This window comes from Oryctolagus cuniculus, chromosome 1, assembly GCF_964237555.1.
Source record: "Oryctolagus cuniculus chromosome 1, mOryCun1.1, whole genome shotgun sequence".
Taxonomy (NCBI): Eukaryota; Metazoa; Chordata; class Mammalia; order Lagomorpha; family Leporidae; genus Oryctolagus; species Oryctolagus cuniculus.
Window position 1 is genome coordinate 168,749,769 of NC_091432.1, and position 17,944 is coordinate 168,767,712.

Below are 17,944 nucleotides of genomic sequence, written 5' to 3' on the forward strand. Positions count from 1 at the left end.
TTTTTCCTTCACCACCCCTTCACTCCGGTCTGTAGGGTGTTCCCCAATAAACCCTTTCCCTTACTCCGGTGTCCTGTGTGCTTTGCGACGGCTAACATTAAGATATAATACCAGCCACTGTAAGCATTTGGGTAGTAGAACTCTCTCCCTCTCTTCCTCCCAAATAAAATTATATATCTATAAAATACATTTATTATATATATATAAAATTAGGGTTTTTAAAAAATTACACCAGATAGCCTTTTATACAGATATAGAGAGTAGAAAATTCTTGGTGGAAATCAAAACAAATGTTAAATAAACAACGTCCCTCTCTTGTTAAGGGTTGAAAACTATCTTAAATCCTTCATCTTTTTATCTTTTTAGTATGACTTGTTTAGTTCTTTGCTTTCCTTTCCCATAGAGTGATATTCAAAAGACTGCCATACTCAAAAATGCCAGTCAGTTGATGCTAAAAGCTGGTTCCTCTTAGGAAACCATGGCTTTTGGCATTCATGCTGAAAACGTTTCCAACACTGACTAGTGGTGGTTAAACACTCCATCCTTACACCGGACCAGATCAACAACCAGGCCAAATCCAATATTTCAATGAGGGACAAACAGAACATAGCTACAGGATGATTGATCAGTAATATGTGTAGAAAAGTATCTTGATTACAGGGAAGGAATAAAAAATCAAGATGGAGTCGCAAGTGTCAAGCCTTAACATAATTAGATAAAGCTGACAGGTTATGAAGAAAGGGTTCTTATGCATGATTTCTGGGTAGTAATTATCACAAAAGACTGTGCTAGAATTATATCTTCTAGAGAAAGCCCCTACTTCAAAAAACAGAGATGCTACCTGGATATGATACTTGTTACTTTCACACATAATTCTAGAACATTGTCAACAAGGCTAGCTGATGTGTCTGAGAATAAGAGCACCAGCCAACCCCTCCTATTTTCTCATGTTCGTAGGGATTTCTCTAATATCCTCTTCCTTGCCCTAACTCTGGGGCCTTCTTTTCAACAAACTAATTGCCTTTACCTTCTCCAGAATGCAGCAACTCCTTCAACATCAAATTCTTCCAGACAAGGCCACCTACAGTACTTTGGATAAGGTAAGCAGACATTTCTAGAATGAATCACCCCCTTTTTCCCTGAGGTCCCGCCACCTGTAGGACCTCTGCAGCCAGGAACTGGGGCAACCCATACACCCTGCAAGACTGACAGTCTTAGGCAAGGTCAGTGTGATATCCTTGCCCAGAATGAAGCAGTTATAGAAGATGAGACTTTCACCTAAATGCCAAAGATGTGTTACTGTTGATCTGTTAGGGGGAAATGGAGAGGGTAGCCCCAGGGCAGAGTCCCTTAAGCCAAAGGAGAATATGAGCTCCTCAGCAATACCCAGGGCTGTAAATCACCTATCTGGAAAAACCTAATGGACACAGAAAAGTCATCCTACTGGGGGAATCTTGTAGTTACAAGTATGCTTCTTTGTAGTACAATTCCCATACAAGCATAGTGTAACAGTCACCCTAACACACAAGGGACCATGCTGCAGGTAGACTCCTCAGATTATGGTCCATGTTGCAGCAGTTGTTAGCCTCTCCCTGACCTGCCTGCCTGCTACTTCCTTGCAGTGTGTTCAATAAATCTAGCTAGGCTCCCTCTCTTCTCTGGTCACGTCTGGCAACAAAAAATTTAAAAATGTTAATACCTAATATTACTGAATGATTCCTCTTTCTGCTAGGCACTGTTTCAAATGTTCTACAGCCTATCTTTGAATCTATAAGGGAGATTCTTTGGATTGTTTCAATGTGGAATGAGGGAAATGAGACTAGGAAGGATAGAGCAACTGACTCACATTTTCCAGCAAAGAAGTGGGACAGGTAGTCCCACTTACTTATGGAAGCTTAAGTAAGCTTCCATAGCCTGTTTTTTTTTAAATCAGTATCCTGTCAGAATAAATGGTTAAGCATCTCAGGGAACAAGGGAAAAGTTGCATAGTTATATACAAAGAAGGCTAGCATAGTCATCATAACCAAACATTAAATTTAACTTACTGGGTCTTCAGGTCAATTAATACTTTATTTATCAAGTATTCAGGAACTGAACTCTAAGAGGAATTCATGAAAAACAACACTGGACCTTCTGCTTAACAATATTGACAATAATTTTATTAAAAGACCCAAGATAATAAAAATGTCTGCTAAATATGATAGATATCTTGGACTTCTGGCAGGGTGTCAGGCACTGCATCAGACTCTTCATGTGATGATGCTCACAATAAGCATTCAAAGGTCAGAGTTTATTTTCATTATTTTATAGGTAGGGGAAATGAGGCTCTGGCACAATTTCCTGAGCCCCACAGTCAGTAAAGTACAGAATTAGGGTTTGATCCTGTATTCTTAGCCTTCATATGGTACTGCCTCCTGCAAGTTTATCACATGGTCCTTGCCAGGACCAAGATGCCAATAATACATTCTGGTTCAGCCCCACAGGTTACCTATGACTGGCATAAATTCTAACTGGTCAGAGTATATGTCTTTACTAGTATATACTGCTAATATCTCCATCAACTTCTGCTATAAAGGTTAGGGAATCAAGATATATTAACAACCAGTGACAAGAATTTCTACCCGAAATCACTTTTGCACAAATAAACCAGAAAGATAAAATAAATTCTAAAAATTTGAGCCGGCGCCGTGGCTCAATAGGCTAATCCTCCGCCTAGCGGCGCCGGCACACGGGGTTCTAGTCCCGGTCGGGGCGCCGGATTCTGTCCCGGTTGCCCCTCTTCCAGGCCAGCTCTCTGCTATGGCCAGGGAGTGCAGTGGAGGATGGCCCAGGTGCTTGGGCCCTGCACCCCATGGGAGACCAGGAAAAGCACCTGGCTCCTGGCTCCTGCCATCGGATCAGCGCGGTGCGCCGGCTGCAGCGGCGGCCATTGGAGGGTGAACCAACGGCAAAAGGAAGACCTTTCTCTCTGTCTCTCTCTCTCACTGTCCACTCTGCCTATCAAAAATAAAAAATTAAAAAATAAATAAATAAATAAATAAAAATTCAAACTCATTATTCTGAATAATTTCAAATGGCTAAACCACATGTTTTAGCAACTGGATGATTTTGTTAAAGAAAAGTAATTACTGATGAGTTAGTAATTTAGTCAAAAATAAATTCTATCTTTGAAATCAATAAATTTGTTTGTTTTTTTTTTTTTTTTTGGAACAAGCCTTTTTCCTACGAAAGGAAGGTTAGAAGTGAACAAATTAAAATCATTAGAATTGCAGTATGCCACATTTTATTTTCAAAGTGTAGTATCATGATGTGTTGGTGATGACTTTAAGTGCTAGGTATGACACTGGGATCAGAAGCACATGGCAGGCAATGAGTAAATGAAGAATTTGGTTCAGGCATAATTAGTGGGCTCTGGGGGAACAATTCTAGTAAGCACAAATTCAAATATGATGTCAAAGCAGATGCAATTATGAGTTGACCATCACAGGGCCAAGAAAATGAAAATAATCTAAGACATACTAATTGACTGAAGTTTCAACAGGAACATGAGTTTTCCTTTTATGGTCATTTGATTCATGTCTTTAAGGGATAGCACAAATGCATTCTTTGTTTCATCTTGTTTCTTTTGTCATTTCTTCCATCTTGTTAAGAATATGACCATTTCCTTCTTGGAATATGTGATTAAACCTACAGAGAATGGTGCAAGAAGACAGAGAGAATCTGGCATCTGTATCATACCATGTTACACCAGTTTACTTCTGAATTTGATGTGGATTTTGACTTGGGAGGAATGAACTTCTATGCTATTTTAACAATTATGGTGTTGGTTGTTGATCACCTACATATGAACCTAATTCAAGCAATAAATAACACTTATCAAGGGCAGAGTTTCCCAGACAGCTTACTGAAAATGGAAATTGTAACACAGGAGGTATATTAGGGGTTGCTATGCTTTGAATATGCTTTGCTCCCTTGGAAACTCAGGTTGCATAGTATGGAGCTTCCTTTTAAAAACTAAAAATAGTTCTGTCATGAGACTGAGCTGTCCCACTGGTGGGTGTATATCTGAAGGAACTGAAGTCAGTATATGACAGATACCTACATGCCCATGATTGTACACTACACACAACAACCAGGATATGGAATCAATCTAGGGGTCATTGATAGATGACTAGATAAAGAAGATGTGGCAAATACACACAATGGAATACTATTCAGACATAAAAAGAATGAAATCTTGACATTTGTAGCAAAATGGACATAACTGGAGGTCATTATGCTTAGAGAACTAAGCGAAATACTGAAGGTTGAATACTGTATGTTCTCTCATATGTGGAAGTTAAAAAAAGTTGATCTGAACTTATAATAGTGTTTTCTAGAGACTGGGAAGGGTGAGAAAGGGGGATAGGTGGAATTTGGAAGAATTACTGATGCTGGGCCAGCTCTCTGCTATGGCCAGGGAGTACAGTGGAGGATGGCCCAAGTCCTTGGGCCCTGCACCCCATGGGAGACCAGGAGAAGTACCTGGCTCCTGCCATTGGATCAATGCGGTGCGCTGGTCGCAGCGCGCTGGCCGCGGCGGCCATTGGAGGGTGAACCAACGGCAAAGGAAGACCTTTCTCTCTGTCTCTCTCTCTCTCTCACTGTCCACTCTGCCTGTCAAAAAAAAAAAAAAAAGAATTAATGATGCTGATACTACAATATTTAAGTAATTTTCACTCATAATTTGCAGTATCTGGACTGCTCTATTTGCATTGCTCTCCTGCAGGCAGGTGGCTACCACTATCCCCAACAACTTTCTCCCACCCTGGGAGATCTGGGTAACAACTCCCCTGTATCCTACCAACATCAGGAGTATACCAACCAGTACTAATTTCCTCAAACCCAGTGGAATCTACTAGATGGGACCTGGGGAAGAACCTGCCCACATTCCACCTCTCTGGACTCATACCTGCCAGTGTAAAATCTCCTGTATATCTGGTAGTCACCCTGTGGTAGTGGAGCAGGGTTCAGTTCATATACCCCAGTCCTAGGACTAGCGCTTTTGGTCTTTTAAGCCTCAGCACCAGTTTAACTCTCCCAACAAGACTTGGGGGATGGGCTCATCCACATTACACAGTCCTATGGCTACACTTACTAGTGCCACAAGCCCCAGCATCACTCAGACTTGCCAGTAGTGTTACAGACCATGCCCTGCTGGACATTAATGGAGCCAGTTTGAGGGAATGCTACAGACTACTCCCACCTGCATGTTATCAAAGCTAGGTTTAAGCAAACCAATGCTGACTTTAGAAACCAGTTCCCCAGGCAAAGTTGCATACTTAAGACAAGATAGTTGTGGGCCTCCTGAAACTTCCTTTAAGTTATAACTTACTGTTCCTTTACTGTAAAACCATCTTACCTTGCAGTTGTGATTTGCTAATCCCTGAGGGCCTAAAATAACAGTGTGCTCCCTGAAACTGCCTTGAAATTTCCTTGAAACTGCCTCAATACTGCCTTGCTAAATTTAGGTATAAAAGTAAGGAAAGACAAGGGATCAGGGTTTGACTCTTGAGATAAGAGTCTAGTCAAGCCCACATGTGTAAATAAACTGTGTGCCTTTCCTCCTGAAGCCTCCAGTGCCCTTTGGTTTCTGTGGTCTTTGTGTGTAACATTAGGATAAGGATAAGGGCCCCTTTTGTGTCCCTCAGCACCAAGAATGAGGTCCTGGCTATCACAATTCCTAGTGCAACTGAAACCAAACTCTCCGGGGACTAAAAGATACACATTGTAGGAAGCCCACGTACACCTCAAAGTCACACTTCTACCATTATGAACGGCTGCAGACTAGACTACTATGTCACATATAGACATAGCTGACAGTGATTAAACAAAGTCACTCAGAGGTTACACTTGTGATCTCATCTAGAACCAAAGCCTAAGAAACACACCATATAATGTCCTGCATTCCACCTAAACTTCAAACTCTTCTAATAAAACCTACTCCATAAAGAAGAGACTTTATACCAGGTGCACAGACATCAAGGTAGGGACATAGGAAACATGAGGAAATAATGTAGCATGACAACTCCAAAAACACACAGTTCTCCAGAATTAGACCCTGATCTGAAGGAAATCTATGAAATGCCAGAAACCAAATTCAAAAGAGTAGTTCTCACTGCAGTGTAACAGAATACAGATAACTTAAATGAGGAAAATCATAGATGATGTGAATGAAAAATTCACTAAGAAGACAGATATAGGCCGGCACTGCGGCTCACTAGGCTAATCCTCTGCCTGCGGTGCCAGCGCCCGGGTTCTAGTCCCAGTTGGGGCGCCGGATTCTGTCCCAGTTGCTGCTCTTCCAGTCCAGCTCTCTGAGGTGGCCCGGGAAGGCAGTGGAGGATGGCCCGAGTGCTTGGGCACCTGCACCCGCATGGGAGACCAGGAGGAAGCACCTGACTCCTGGCTTCCGACTGGCGTAGCTCTGGCCGTGGTGGCCATTTGGGGGATGAACCAATGGAAGGAAGACCTTTCTCTCTGTCTCTCTCTCTCTCACTGTCTAGCTCTATCTGTCCAAAAAAAAAAAAAAAAAAAAAAAAAAAAAGAAATGGACATCATGACAACACATGAATTTACCAAATTCACTAACATGTATAATCAGTAACCAATCAACAAAATGACAGGTGTTAGTTCTTATCTGTCAATATAACCCTGAATGTAAATAGATTAAATTCCCTAGATTTAGGTTCACTGAATGGATCAAAAACCAAGACCCATCCATATGCTGCCTACAAGAAACTCAATGCACAAATATACATATAAACTGACAGTGAAGGGTTGTAAAAAGATATACCAAGGACTGGCATTGTAGTGCACATGCAGCATGCTAAGCTGCATGCCTGCAATGCTGGCATCCGTATGGGCACTAGTTTGAGATCTAGCAGCTTCACTTCTTTTTTTATTTTTTTATTTTTATTTTTTTATTTTTTGACAGGCAGAGTGGACAGTAAGAGACAGAGAGAAAGGTCTTCCTTTTGCCGTTGGTTCACCCTCCAATGGCTGCTGTGACCGGCGCGCTGAGGCCAGAACACCGCGCTGATCTGAAGGCAGGAGCCAGGTACTTCTCCTGGTCTCCCATGGGGTGCAGGGCCCAAGCACTTGGGCCATCCTCTACTGCACTCCCTGGCCACAGCAGAGAGCTGGCCTGGAAGAGGGACAACCGGGACAGAATCCGGCGCCCCGACCGGGACTAGAACCCGGTGTGCTGGCGCCGCAAGGCGGAGGATTAGCCTAGTGAGCCGCAGCACCGGCTAGCTGCTTCACCTCTAATCCAGCTTTCTGCTAATACACCTGAGAAAGCAGTGGAGGATAGCGCAAGTGCTTAGATCCCTGCACCAATGTGAGAGACTTGGAAGAAGCTCCTGGATCCTGGCTCCTGGTTTCAGTCTGGCCCAACCATGGGTGTTGCAGCCATCTGCGGGAGTGAACCAGGTGAACCAGTGGATGGAAGACTTTCTCTCTGTCTCTCTCTCTCTCCTCTCTCTCTATCGCTCTAGCTATTTCAAATAAGTACTAAAAAAAATTAACCAGGCAAATGGAAACCAAAAACAAGTAGTTGTAGCTATACTCATATCAGATAAAACGGAACTTAAATACAAAAATGTGAGGAGACAAAGAAGGACAATATATATTGGTAAAAGCATTGACCCAGCAAAAAGATACAATAATCATAAATATATATCCACCCAACATAAGATCACCCAGATATATACAGCAAATACTATTAGACCAAAAGGGAGAGATAGACTCCAATACAGTAACAGTTGGGAGACTTCAATACTGCACTAGACAGATCGTACAAACAGAAAATCAACAAAGGTACATTGAGTTGAACCACACTGTTGAGCAAATAGACCTAATGGACATTTACAGAACATTTCACCCAACAGCTACAGAATACACATTCTTCTCACCACCCAATGGAAAATTCTCTTATGTAGAGCATACATTAGGCCCAAATCAAATCTCAGTAAATTTAAAAAGACTGAAATCATAGCGTGTATCTTATTAGGTCACAAAAGAATAAAACTAGAAATCAACAAGAAAAACAATAGAACATTTACATACATATGAAATTAAGCAACATGCTACTGAAAGACCAATGAGTCATCAAAGAAATCAAAAAAGAAATAAAATAATTTTCTTGTAATTAATGAAAATGAAAGCACAACATATCAAAATCTGTGGGATACAGCACAAACAATAGTGAGGGAAGTTTACAACATTAAGTGCTTACATTAAAAACAGAGAAAAGTCTCAAATAAATGATCTAATGATGCATCTTGAGAAGTTACAAAAACAGGAATAAATCAAAACCCAAAATTATCAGGAGGAGAGAGAGAATAAGGATCAGAGCAGAAATAAAATTGAAACCAAAACCCCCACAAACTTTACCAGAACCGTTCAAAGTGATGTTTGCATTTGTGGAGAGTTGAATGTGACTCCTGGGTGTGTTTTGGGGTGGATCATTTGTTTTTCCCCTTCTCTGTGAAAACAGGTCCTCAGCCTCCTTTAGATCCACACGTGGCCCCCATTGGTGCTAAGGAGAGTAGCAGCTGTGAGGCAATAAAGAGGGATCAGTCAGGGTGAGGAAGAATTAACAGAATTAAAGTTGACCTTGGGTGTGTGTGTGTGTGTGGTGTGGTGTGGTGTGTGTATGTGTGTGTGTCAGAATTAACAGAATCAAAGTTGGCATTTGTTAAATGTGTGTGTGTGCGCACCATAATCTGTAACTTTTTAAGAAGTAAAATTATTTGAATTTTCTTCGTAAAAAAACTACTTATCAGTGCCATTCTATGTGGGCGCCAGTTCGAGTCCCAGCTGCTCCACTTCTGATCCAGCTTTCTGTTATGGCCTGGGAAAGCAGTAGAAGATGGTTCAAGTCCTTGGGCCCCTGCACCTATGTGGGAGACCTGGAAAAAGCTCCTGGCACCTGGCTTTGGATCAGCGCAGCTCCAGCTGTTGTGGCCGACTGGGGAGTGAACCAGCGGATGGCAGACCTCTCTCTCTGTCTCTGCCTCTCCTTTTCTCTCTGTGTAACTCTGACTTTCATATAAAATAAATAAATCTTTAAAAGAAACTACTTGCTGGCGCCGTGGCTCACTAGGCTAATCCTCCGCCTTGCGGCGCCAGCACACCGGGTTCTAGTCCCGGTCGGGGCGCCGGATTCTGTCCCAGTTGCCCCTCTTCTAGGCCAGCTCTCTGCTGTGGCCCGGGAGTGCAGTGGAGGATGGCCCAAGTCCTTGGGCCCTGCACCCTATGGGAGACCAGGATAAGTACCTGGCTCCTGCCATCGGATCAGTGCGGTGCGCTGGCCATGGCGGCCATTGGAGGGTGAATCAATGGCAAAGGAAGACCTTTCTCTCTGTCTCTCTCTCTCACTGTCCACTCTGCCTGTCAAAAAATAATAATAAAAAAAGAAAGTACTTATCATTCCTAGCAGATTTTATTTTAAACTATCTGATCAACCATATTGGAATATTACAAATCAGTTCATCAGTTTCCAATATCTCTGAGGTTTTCTGCAGTGATTGAAAGACATTGTTGACATGAATAACACTAATACACATTCTTAACAAGTGTTATTTAACACTGGCTACTAAACTTGAATTTTTGGAGTAAGTTTTTCCTCCCCTGTGGCTTCTGCACTTTAAGAACTTGGGTGTTTGTACAATTTCCAGGCGCCCTCGCTGGGGCAGGTGTGCCTCCTCCCCGGCCGTGCCACAACTGGGGAGAAAATGGAATCTGTCTAGAGGAGGGAGGAGGGACAAAAATGCAGTAATAGCAGATAGCAGGTGGTTTTTTTTTTTTTGTTTGTTTTTTTTTGTTTTGTTTTGTTTTTTTTGACAGGCAGAGTGGACAGTGAGAGAGGAGAAAGGTCTTCCTTTTTCTGTTGGTTCACCCTCGAATGGCCGCTACAGCTGGCATGCTGCGGCCGGCGCACCGCACTGATCCGAAGCCAGGAGCCAGGTGCTTCTCCTCGTCTCCCATGTGGGTGCAGGGACCCAAGCACTTGGGCCATCCTCCACTGCACTCCTGGGCCACAGCAGAGAGCTGGACTGGAAGAGGGGCAACTGGGACAGAATCCGGCGCCCTGACCGGGACTAGAACCTGGTGTGCTGGCGCCGCAGGTGGAGGATTAGCCTAGTGAGCCACGGTGCCGGCAGATGGCAGGGTTTTAAGAATTCCTTTCAGAAATAATCATTTGGGAACCTAACTGTTTTACTGTAACAGCTGAACTCAGGGCTCCCGGGTTCTGTGCTACCCAGACTCCCCACAAAGCCTTCCATGGTTAATACTAATAGTCAAGAGGTGATTATTTCTTACTGAATTGAACATACATTTATAAAGAGAGGAAATTCAAATGGCCAACAGACACTTGAAAAAATGCTCAGGATCACTATCCATTAGGGAAATGCAAATCAAAACCACAATGAGGTTTCACCTCACCCCATTGCTCCACTTCTGATCCAGCTCTCTGCTATGGCCTGGGAAAGCAGTAGAAGATGGCCCAAGACACTGGACCCCTGCACCCGTGTAGCAGACCTGGAGGAAGCTCCTGGCTCCTGGCTTTAGATCAGTGCAGCTCTAGCCATTGCAGCCATCTGGGGAGTGAACCCATGGATGGAAGACATCTCTCTCTGCCTCTCCTTCTGTCTCTGTGTAACTCTGACTTTGAAATAAATAAATAAATCTTTAAAAAATGCACTGATGATAAGCTTGATGAATGAGATACCAAGAAAATAATCCCATTCACAATAGCCACCAAAAAGTGAATATTGAGTAATAAATTTAACCAAAGAAGTAAAAGATCTCTGCAATGAAAATTATAAAACATTGATGAAAGAAATCCTCAAGGATATAAAAAAGGAAGCATTTTTCTTGCTCATAGATTGGAAGAATTAATATAATTAAGATGTCTATACTACCCAAAGAAATCTACGTATTTAGTAAAATCCCTATCAAAACATCAATGACATTCTACACATAATTAGAAAAAAGAATCTTAAAATTCCTATTCAATTACAAAGGATCCAGAATAGCCAGAATGATACTTAGCAAAAAAAAAAAAAAAAAAAAAAAAAAAAAAATCAAGTTGGAAGCATCATAGTATCTGACTTCAAAGCATACTACAAACCTATAGTAATTAAAACAGCAATGTACTGGCATAAAAACTGGCACATAGATCAGTGGAGTTGGAAAAAAGAGACCAGATATTAATCCACGACATACAGCCAACTGAGTTTTGACAAAGCATCCAGATTATATTCTGGAGAAAGGATAATCTCTGCAATAAATAGTGCTGAAAAAATTGGATGTTTATATGTAGAGGAATGAAATTAGATCCCTACCTCTTACCATATACAAAAATCTACTTTGGTAGATGGATCAAAGACCTAAATTTAAGACCTGAGAGGTTGTTGGAAGAAAATGTATGGAAAACACTCCAAGACATTAGTGTAGATGATAACATATTGGATAAGGCCCCCAAAGCACAGAAAACAAAAGCAAAAATAGAGAAAAGGGATCATATAAAACTCAGAAACTTCTGTACAGCAACGGAGACAATCAGTAGAGTGAAGAGACACCAAACAAAATGCGAAAAATATTTTAAGCTATTTATCTGACAAAGGATTAATAGTTAGAATATATCAACAACTAAAAAAACTCAACAACAAAAACCAATCCAATGATGAAATGGGCAAATGACCTCAATAGACAGCTTTCAAAAGAAGAAACACAAATGGCTAACAAATATATGAAAAAATGCTCAGCATCACTAGCCATCAGAGAAATACAAATGAAAACCACAATGAGATATCACCTCACCCCTATCAGAATGGCTATCATCCAAAAGATAGAAGGCAAGAAATGCTGGCAAGGATGCCTAGTTGAAAGGTTACAAAATTTTTTTTCCTTATGCTTTTTTTTTTTTTTTTGACAGAGTTAGACAGTGTGAAAGAGAGATAGAGAAAAAGGTCTTCCTTCCATTGGTTCACTCCCTCAATGGCCGTTACGGCCGGCACTGCCCGATCCGAAGCCAGGAGCCAGGTGCTTCCTCCTGGTCTCCCATGCGGGTGCAGGTGCCCAAGCACTTGGGCCATTCTCCACTGCCTTCCCGGGCCACAGCAGAGAGCTGGATCGGAAGAGGAGCAACTAGGACTAGAACCCAGCGCCCATATGGGATGCCGGTGCTGCAGGCAGAGGATTAAACAAGTGAGCCATGGTGTTGGCCCCTTTTATGCTTTTTTCTAGAAGTTTTATAGCTACCTGCATGTTAATGTTCTTGGGAAACCTGCCACCTAGTTTTGTTGCAAATGTTGTCTAAATTTCTATCTATGCAGTTTCTCTGTTTTTGTAGGAGTTCAGAGATTAAAAAAATTATGTTTCCTAGAGCATTTTATGGCACACAAAATGGGTATTTTTCCTATAGTAATAATTGTCTTTGTTTTAAGTTGCCTAGTGTTTTGCACTTTTCATGAATTAGTCCCAAATTTTCACAGAATTGCCATCTGGCGTCAGCATGAACAAATACATTGTTAAGTAGCTTCATTTATTTCCTGGACCCTTTGGTCTTTCTCCCCCTGTACCTGTTTCTTTCTAGGCTTTCTGCACAGCTTCTCATCCAGGGACATCCCTTCATTGTCCATCTGGAAAACCTTTACTTTTTTCTTACAGTGGATCAATGCACATATTTAGAGTTTACCTGGAGAGAGAAACCCAGAATTGGCATATTTTCAAATTAATTAAAGTTAATTTTCTGAGCTTCACAATTGAGAAAGAGACTGAGAAATATATCACTTTCTGTGAGGCTTCTCAGCCGCTGGAAACCACTAGTCTCACCTGGAAAGTAATCTGGACACATCAAGCCTTTTTCCTGAATTTCACAGACTGTATATTTGGACTAAAAGTACATAAATGCTCCACTGAAGAGGGAACAGAATCCGACTTAAGCGACACCCATGAGGAGATACAAAAGCTTTCTCTTTGGGTGGACATTTGTCACAGGGATTAAGATGTCGCTCAGGATGTCCGTTTCCCACACTGAAGTACCTCTACGTGGAAGACCCAGATTAAGTTCTGGGCTCCTGTCTTTGGCCTAGTCTAGGCCTGACTGTTGTGGGCCTTTGGGGCATGAACCAGTGGACAGGAGATTTCTCTCTGTTTCTACATGTCTTTCAAATAAAATGAAAACAAACAAATAAAATATTTTTAAAAAAGCTTTCTTCTCCATAAGGCTACCCTTTATTGGCTAGTGATTCATTTTAACCGACAAACTCCTCTTGTGAGGAGTTTGAATGTGAGTCATATGGAAACACACGTAGATGACAGAGAAATACAGAAACAGTAGTGCAGGAAAAAACCTGTAATGTAAAATCCACGGGGTAGTGAAGTTACGAGTCATGAGAAGCCATGAGCAAGTTAAGCAATATTAGGTTAGATGTTGCGTCATATCCTGATGATGCTCCATTTCTCTGTGAAAATATGTAGAACGTTTTGTACTTACTTCCTCACAACCGGTCCTTTGCAACAGTGTCAGTGGGTCTGAAAGAGTAATTAGCACAAGTATTTCCCAATTCTATGTCCTCATTGCTGTGCTCACTGCCCTGCTCAGATTAAGTCTTCATTCTTACTCACATAGACTACTTGAAGACTCTTTTACAGCTTCTCTCATTTTTTACTCTTCCATTATATCAACTCTTCAAGGCACAGATCTTATCATGATGTTCTCTTTGTGCTCATAAATAATATATGTGGAACACTGGCTTATCATACAATAGAGCCGTAGGGGGTTGACTCTAAAACCCTTCCATTCTATCCCTGCGCATGTTTGGAGATTGAGTTGGAGGAGCCTTATCATACCTTTTGAGGAGGGAAATGAGGCCCAGAAAAGTCAGAGATCTTTCATTCTTTTGGCTTCCATCGCCAAGTATGTGCTCATGGCTCCAGCTTCAATGTCTCTGCTTTCTCCCGACCTTAGATGCATACAGCTAACTATTTCACATTTCTACTGGGAAAACTTACAGGCGGCTGAATCTTGCATGCCTGAAACAAAACTTATCAGCTTTCCCTTCCTGTGAGTGATGACATGAGATAATGAAACTACGAGTAATTAAAATGATAAGTGCACTGGGGCTGGCGCCATGGCTCACTTGGTTAATCCTCGGCCTGCGGCGCTGGCATCCCATGTGGGCACCGGGTTCTAGTCCCACTTGCTCCTTTTCTAGTCCAGCTCTCTGCTGTGGCCCAGGAGGGCAGTGGAGGATGGCCCAAGTGCTTGGGCCCTGCACCCGCATGGTAGACCAGGAGGAAGCACCTAGCTCCTGGCTTCAGATTAGCACAGCGCTGGCCAAAGCAGCCATTTGGGGAGTAAACCAGTGGAAGGAAGACCCTTCTCTCTGTCTCTCTCTCGCTGTCTATGACTCTACCTGTCAAATAAAAAAATGATAAGTGCATTAAACAATATTAGATTTATTATTGTATGAGTTGCGCCATACCCTGGTGATGCTCCATTTTTATGAGAGACTGACATCATTATTTGTCCAAGCCAAAATGCTAAGAGTCCTTTTCTTCCTCATCTTCTTCGTGTTTAAGTAATCAAGAATCACCAATGTTTTAAAATTCTACTTCTTTTATATTTTTTGAACCTAAGATCTTTTTTATTCTACTGAGTTACTTTAATCTGATTCATCTGCCTGGAGTAAATAACTTACAGATCTTCCTCCCTTACTCCATGATCATCCCCACGCCATTCTCTACTCTGCATCTGTCCATGGATGACTGTTTAAATTATGGCACGCCCATACAATATAATACTAAGTAGCCTTTACAAAGAATGAGACAGATTTGCATGTGCTGAACAGAAAGCTGTCTGGGATATTTTATTCAATAAAAGACACAAAGTATTGATTTTGTTTTCTGTGCTTTGGGGGTCTTATCCAATATGTTATCATCTACACTAATGTCTTGGAGTGTTTTCCATACATTTCCTTCCAACAACCTCTCAGGTCTTAAATTTAGGTCACAAAGTATGTGTAATAAATTTCCTTTTAGGCAAATTTATAAAGTAAATTTTATCATATGCATATATAGACAATTTTTATCCATTTCCTAGAAATCCCAAAGAAAATGGTTACCTACTGAGAGAAGTACTTAGAGCTTGAAGTGCTTGAAGATGGGGGTGCGGAGACTTTCCTATTTAATTTTCTATTATGGAAAATTTCAAACATGCAAATAAATAGGAGGAAGAGATCACTTCTTTCTTCCCCACCACTCAGCTTCAACACCACCCAGCTTCAATAATGATCAGCTGGTGATCAATCTTGTTTTGTTTATACCCCTGCCCACTCTACTTGCACCTCCATTGGATTATTTTAAGGCAAATTCCAGATAGTATAATTTCATTGGTGAATATTTCTGTGTGTATCACTATGACACTGATATCTAATAGAAGTGTCTCAATTATGGAAATATTCTATATGTATACTAATAAAGTAGCCACTAGCTATATGTGGTTGTTGTTTATTTCAAGTGTGACTAAAGTGTTAAACTAAGTTTTTAAAATTTTAATTGACTTAAATTTAAATTTTTTTAAATAATTATTTTATTTATTTGAAAGAGTTACAGAGAGATGGAGCCAGAGAGAGAGAGAGAGAGAGAGAGAGATCTTCCATTCCACTGGCTCACTCTCCAAATAGCCACAATGGCCAGAGCTAAGCTTATCTGAAGCCAGGAGCCAGGAGTTTCTTCCCCATGTGTACAGGGGCCCAAGAAGTTGGGCCATCTTCTACTGCCTTCTCAGGCCATATCAGGGAGTTGGATCAGAAGAGGAGCGGCTGGGACTTGAACTGGTACCCATATGGGATGCCGACGCTGCAGGCTGAGTCTTTAACCCACTGTGTCATAGCACTGGCCCCATTAAATTTAAATTTACATAGCTATATTTGGCTAGTGGCTACCCTATTAGCACAGTTCTTAGATATAAGAACTCTTTTTTAAAAATGTAACTGAACTATATCACATCTAAAACATTAACATTTACTTAATATCAAATTTTCCATTTCAGTGCTCAAAATTCTCAATATATGTCATAAATGCCTTTTAAAAGTCATTCCTTTATTAGAGAGAGTAAGAGAAAGAGGGAGAGAGAGAAATAGAGAGCTCCCATCATTTGCTGGTCCACTTTCTGTATGCTCACAATTGCTATGGTTGGGCCATGCTGAAGACAGGAGCCAAGAACTCAATCTAAGTCTCCCCAGTGGGAGGCAGGAACCCAAATACTTGTGCTATTACTGCTGCCTCCTTGGGTATGCATTAGTGGGAAGCTGTCATCAGGATCTGGAGCCAGTAATTGAATGCAGGTACCCTGATATGGGATATGGGCATCTTAACTGCTATGGCAAGTGCCTGCCCCATTAAGGTGTCTTTTAGTAGCTATTTTGTTTAAATATAAACCCATATACTTTACCATTTGCTTGATATGTCTCTTAATTTCTTTTACTCTAACAATTTGATGAGGATGCATTAATTGTTGTTTTATACCAATCTAGATGGTTTGAGTTTTAAAATCATTTGAACCATGGATAAATATTTTTTTAATTTTAAAATTTTTTTAAATTTGTTTAATGTATACAAAGTATACATAATTTTAAACTACTGGTATATCAACAGAGGTTTTCTGGATGATAGGACTATATACCAATATTTACTAGTATAAGAGAATGCTTACTTTTTTTAGGTACAAATATTTTTATGTATTTTTTCTGCCTTGAAGAGTTCCACCTTAAAGATTGAATTTCCAAAGTCTTCCTTCCAATCCTTCCAAAGTCTTCTCCTCCAATCCTAGCAGTGGTAGCTGCTTTCTTTAATATTCATTTCTTTATAACTTTACTGTTCCCTATTGTCTTTTTTTTTTTTTTTTGGACAGGCAGAGTGGACAGTGAGAGAGAGAGAGACAGACAGAAAGGTCTTCCTTTTCTGCTGGTTCACCCCCAGTGGCCACTGCAGCAGGCACGCTGTGGCCTGCGCACCGCGCTGATCCGAAGCCAGGAGCCAGGTGCTTCTCCTGGTCTCTCATGCAGGTGCAGGGCCCAAGGACTTGGGCCATCCTCCACTGCACTCCCAGGCCACAGCAGAGAGCTGGACTGGAAGAAGAGCATCCAGGACAGAATCTGGTGCCCCGACGGGGACTAGAACCTGGGGTGCCAGCACCACAGGCAGAGGATTAACCTATTGAGCTGCGGCGCCAGCATCCCTATTGTCTTATCAGTTCTCCAAGATTTGTTAATTCATTATATTACATAGGTGACAAGATGTCATGTAAGTTATCAGTAAACTTTCAGACTATTTGCCCACTTGCCCATTTGTCTATTATTTGTCTCTCTCTGTATTTGTATACCTAGCAATCTTTTTTTTTTAGATTTATTTTTATTTATTTGAAAGACAGTTACAGAGAGAGGTTGAGCCAGAGAAAGAGAGGTCTTCCATCTGCTGGTTCACTCCCGAGATGACTGCAATGGCCAGAGCTGAGCTGATCCGAAGCCAGGCCAGGAGCTTCTTCCAGGTCTCCTATGCAGGTGCAGGGGCCCAAGGACTTGGGCTATCCTCTACTGCTTTCCCAGGCACAGAGAGCTATATAGGAACTGGAGCAGCCAGAACTTGAACCAGCACCCATATGGGAAGCTAGAGCTATAGGCTGAGGCTTTTAACCCACTGTGCCACAGCGCCAGCCCCAATCTATCAATCTTTTCAATGCATTTTTATCAGGAATTTTCTATGTTTTGCAGAGATCACTGGACAGTCTGACTTGGGATAAATAATTCTTTTCCATGATGTGTTTTCAAACATACTTTCTGGCTCCAGGATATCTCCCCTCCACCTGCTGCCTACTAAAATTTGCACC

At 41.5% G+C, this 17,944-nt stretch overlaps 1 long non-coding RNA gene across 2 annotated transcripts in view; it reads right to left on the bottom strand.

The window, feature by feature from the left end:
- Window positions 1–7,644: 7,644 nt before the first annotated feature.
- The window catches only part of LOC127491074 (uncharacterized), a 189,828-nt gene continuing 179,528 nt past the window's right edge, over window positions 7,645–17,944 (bottom strand). The window contains exons 4-5 of one of the 2 annotated variants that reach the window (XR_011379925.1): window positions 12,633–12,748; window positions 7,645–8,597 (exon numbers count right to left, since the gene is read on the bottom strand). This is a non-coding gene — a long non-coding RNA (uncharacterized lncRNA). The remainder of the gene's footprint in view (window positions 8,598–12,632; window positions 12,749–17,944) is intronic. The other variant, XR_007919581.2, reaches the window with a different exon arrangement.